This window comes from Vigna radiata, chromosome 1 (assembly GCF_000741045.1).
Source record: "Vigna radiata var. radiata cultivar VC1973A chromosome 1, Vradiata_ver6, whole genome shotgun sequence".
Taxonomy (NCBI): Eukaryota; Viridiplantae; Streptophyta; class Magnoliopsida; order Fabales; family Fabaceae; genus Vigna; species Vigna radiata.
Window position 1 is genome coordinate 27,831,013 of NC_028351.1, and position 5,405 is coordinate 27,836,417.

Below are 5,405 nucleotides of genomic sequence, written 5' to 3' on the forward strand. Positions count from 1 at the left end.
GCAAAAAAAATAAATGAGCAACCACTAAAACAAATCAACGAGTTTATCATTCCTAAAGGGCCAAGTAACAAGTGGCGGCTAGAAGCACCACACCTTTGACATTTCTCCTTTTTTCAAAAACGTCCCAGACCCCCTTTAACAAGTGACGGGAATGTGCCCCTTCTACAATTACATTGCAGCAGCCATAATATATCAAAGTATGTATGGTTGCCCTTTAATCCCCAAATTCCACCACCGGATTCAGCAGGGAAGAATTCATCCAAGAACATATGCTTAAGATCTTCCCAAGAAGTGATGAATCCTGGAGGAAGACCATAAAGCCAATCCCTTGCTGCTTCTTGTAATGAGTGTGGGAATGCCCTTAAGAACATGTGATCAACCGGGACATGAGGAGGTTTCATTGAAGAGCAAATGGTGTGGAACTCCTCCAAATGTTTATGTGGGCATTCACCTGCAAAACCATGAAACTTAGGCAACAAGTGTATCAGTCCAGAGGGGAGAACGTAATGAACATCATCCTCGTTAAGTGAAGCTGGCTCCCTAGGAGCACTCTCAAGAATGGGAGGATGAGTCATATTGTTCTCAACATAAAAGTCAGCAGAATATGCATGAGAAGCAATATCAGAGTTAGATCCAGAAGGAAAATCATAATCATAGACAGAGGTAGAAGAAGCAGTATTCACATAACCAAAATAGGTAGACATATGAAAGAAGGGGGAAAAGAAGAATGCAATGAAAATATGCAACTAAAGCTACCTAAATGCAACACACAATGACGAACACACAAAACAGAACATCACACTCACAACATAAGACAAGACACAACACACACTAACACAACAAAAGACCTAAAACCAAACCATTGGTCCCCGGCTACGGCGCCAAAATTTTGATGGGTGTCGCAGCCCATACAAATTTGATTGTATATTAGAAATGTAGTATAGCTAGGAAGTGACTCCTAGGTCGTCTCTCAAGCACCAATTTGTGGTTCGAGAATCAGGTCTCACACGAAGGGGGGTTGTTGAACAGTTTCTGAATGCGGATAAACAAAATCAAAACACTGACGCAAACAGATAATTAAACACAGATATAAAAACGATTTCAAAGAAAGAATGGAAACGGTTGGTCATTAACTTAATCACAATCAAATTAACACAAACGAACAAAATAGATAGCATTAAAGTGAACGCTTAAAGTGCTTGAACAGAAAAATAAAGTGAAGTAGAAAGCATCATGGAAACACATCTAATATTGAAAGGCAATGATTAAGCTAAAAATAATGGAACAATTAGGTGCACATCATCACGAAATTTCACAAAAAAAAACAACTTGAACCTTGTAGCTCTCACTCTTATATCGTACGTGTGTTATTCTCTAAAAGCTAAACAATTGCGGCGCCTCTTCTAGCAAAGAGTACTAAGCTAGCAAATAGAGATAAGCTTCTCCTAAAAGAAAATAAAAAGAATATGCTTCCTACTTAAATCCATCCAGACCGTGACACTTCACTAAAAATGAATTAATCTCATCCTAAAAGCAATTAAATAAACGATGTCTCCAACTAGCCAGTTCAGACAACGACATTCTAAAACTAGGGAGATCTAGCCGTAACCCTTCATATTCAAATGAAATTAAATCATCAAAGCATTAAATGTACCATGCATTCAATAATAAAAAAAAATAAAATAAACATAAAAGTAACTCCCATGATTCCAGCGTTTAAACAAAATTAAAGAAATGTAAAAGTGTTGCTTTCATTCAATAACAAATTGCAACCAGNGTAGTCTTCCTCCTNCATAATGNCGCCAGGCCATGTGCNTCACCTCAATCAATGAATCAGCTCCAGCAAAAAAAATAAATGAGCAACCACTAAAACAAATCAACGAGTTTATCATTCCTAAAGGGCCAAGTAACAAGTGGCGGCTAGAAGCACCACACCTNTGNCATTTCTCCTTTCTTCAAAAACGTCCCAGACCCCCTTTAACAATTGACGGGAATGTGCCCCTTCTACAATTACGTTGCAGCAACCATAATATATCAAAGTATGTGTAGGCTGCTCTTTAATCCCTAAATTCTCGAGAGTTTGTAAAAAAAGTTCTAAACAATAAAATTACAATACAACTAAAATTTAAAATGTCTAATTGGAGAGTCTTGAATTTATTTGGTGTCCTCCAAATGTCCCAAATTGTGTTTCCAAAATTTTCCCTGAAAATAATAATGCAAATAATTAGCTCAGAAAATTCAAATTAAATAAATTAGGATTTCCGGTCAAATTAAGCGCTTGGCCTTTAACTACAGTAACGTAGGGCATTACCGAAGGCCAAAAGCCCTCGAAAAACATCAAAAACAGTCGGTAAAGACCCATTACCGAGGGCCTGGTGACGGTCCAAAAGCCCTTGGTAAATACGTTGTCGATATTTTTACCGACGGCTTATGCCCTTCGGTAAAGCCTTCGGTTAGGTGCAGGGAAAATTTGAGTTGTATTTGTTTTTCTTGTCCAACCACTGCAAAGTAATGTTCACAACATACACAGACCTGCATAACAGTTTAAATCCACAAACAAACCTGCCTATATATATTGTCCATTCCAAAATCTTCCGTTCATTGATGAAAAATCATAAAGTAGTAACATTATCATCATAATGTATTGACATCCAATATGTTCTAACAACATCATAATAGCAATATCATCCAATTATAAGCAAAAATAAATGTATCAATATCATAATATACTAACATCTAAATGTACTAACATCACTATGATCAATAACAAAATGAAACTAAAATTGTACAAAGTCTTTAGACATATCTTCATCATCATCAGGCTCATCTGTAGATGGTTGGACTGGTGTGGGCTGCACTGATCTGGGCTGATGAGAGACGGCAGGTAACAGGGAGGGTCGTGGCTAGGTCAGAGGGACAGTGGAAGGAGGCTCTGAAGTTTGAGGCAGCGCTCTCATGACCAGGGACTTGAAGCTTGAAAACTCATCTCTCAAGTGAGTGTATTCTTCTCTCAAAGCACAGTTTTCCTGGTCACGTTGCTCTAATAGCTGTCTCAAGCGCTGGATGGCCTCGTCAGCAGAAGGGGTGGAAGAAGAAGAAGGTTGGTGCTTCAGTGTACCTCCTCTCGATGCTGTATAGTTTGCAGCAAGTTGTCCTGCACCGTAGACTCGTCCCTTTTTCTTCCCACCAACGACATCGACCCAGCACTGTGTCCTACGGATGTTGTCATCTGCATTACTCGCATCATCCGGTGTAGGAGCTGACCCATGTTCGGATCTAACCTGTGAAAGTCTCGTAGAAAATTATTCCTGTTGAAACATTAAAAACAATGTTAGGGAATGATACAATAACATAATCATGTGGATTACTAATACTAGGAGTGCTATTTACATGAGTCTTGCGAGATCTTTCATCAACGAATTCATTAGTGCCCTTCCGAACATGGGTCTATGCAAAGACCTCGTCAACATGGACGGCCCATCCAAGAGCTTGTGCATGTATCATCATTTAGACTTATTAGTGTATATGAAATAGAAAATACATAAGTTATATATGAAAGAAACAGAAAAAGTAAAGAAAGTTTACCATACGAATGGCATGCTCGTGAATTGTGATCGACCCGCCAGTATGCAAGGCACCACCCTTTTCACTCGCTCTGTTCCTCTGGTTTGTAGCACTCTTCTTGCGAAACTCTACTGAATTCCAATGTGCAAGCAAAGAGTTCCAAATGATTTTGCCCATCCAGTAAGGGCGCTCCCCTGCAATTCAGGCATCCCTAAACATCTCTGAAAGCCAATGAGATGCTTTCATGTTAAAATTTCTATGTATTTGACGTTCATGTTCAGCTTTCCACTACACCTTCATCTATATAGATGAACAAAACAAACATTGATTAAGACATCGTAAGATATGAATGATAATTAGTTTAAAGTGTTGTTCACCTTAAAACGCTCCCAAAATGGCTTTCTGTCGTCTATAGGTATTGCTCCCCAAGTAGGCCATGGAGTCAAATATTGTTGCTTAATTGATCGTGTGATGGCCTGGGAAGCAACCCTGGATGGAATAAACCTTCATATAAAGAAATAAAAGTTATTTCAAATAAGACAATGTTTAAAACATCAATCAAACGGTGTGGCAGGGACTAAAGTCTTACCCTTTTCCATATGGCTCAATCCATGGTCGATCATGGAGGAGCGGGTCAACATCATCACCATCACCATCTGAATCTGGATCAGTAAATGGTGTGGCAGTCTCAGAAGGGGGTCTAGAAGATGAGGAAGGTATAGAAGTAGGGTTAGGGGGAGGAAGAGGCTCTTCTGCAGGGGTAGGAGGAGAAGGGTGTACAGTATGAGTAGGGGGAGGGTGTACTGTATGAGTAGGGGGAGGGTGTACTGTAGGAGTGGGAGGAGGAGGTACTGCAGGGGTAGGAGGAGGAGGGTGTACTGTAGGGGTAGGAGGAGGAGGGTGTACTGTATGAGTAGGGGGAGGGTGTACTGCAGGAGTAAGAGGAGGGTGTACTGGATGAGTAGGGGGAGGGTGTACTACAGGAGTAGGGGAAGGGTGTACTGCAGGAGTAAGGGTAGGTAGTGTATCACGCACCCTAAGTACATACTTTGTGGTCCGTTTCCTTTTTTAGGCTTGGCTACCCCCTTTCCTTTATCAGGACGGTCTTTACCTTCTCCTGTCATTACTGCATTGAATATGTGTACAAATGAAGTGAAGCAATAGAAAAGACTAAGGAAAGATCACTACAAATTAAAGTGAATTTCAAATTATTGCATAAGAAAGTTAAGATAGTCAAATTATTTCAAATAAGGAAGGATCACTCTATTGAAATGATAGTTCAATTTGCTACAATATGTAAGATAGTCGAACATTCAATCATCGTCATCATGATCTTCATCTTCATCTTCATCTTCTTCATCATCATCATCATCATTTTCTTCTTCATCGTCATCATCATCTTCATCTTCTTCTTCATCATCTTCATCATCATCATCATCTTCTTCTTCTTCTTCTTCTTCTTCTTCATCACCTTGTGCAAGTGCTTCTAATTCATCTCCATCACCATCAGGGTCGCTCAATGTGGTTATACNTTCAACCTCAATTATTTCTTGTGGTTGTGACATTTGGTCAAGTTGGTAGGGAACATCTTCCTCAACCTCATTTGAGTCAATGCGACCTCTAGGCTTGGTTTGTATTGCTACAATCCAACCACGCTTGCCAATATTGCGGAATGGTGGATATGGCACATAATAAACCTGTCTCACATTAGTTGGAAGAATGAAAGGATCAAACAGTCTATATTTGTTTCTCATGTGGAGTTCGACAATGTTAAACCTAGGATCCACTCTAGTACCAGCTCTAGAAGGATCAAACCAGTCACAATAAAAAATTACTACTCT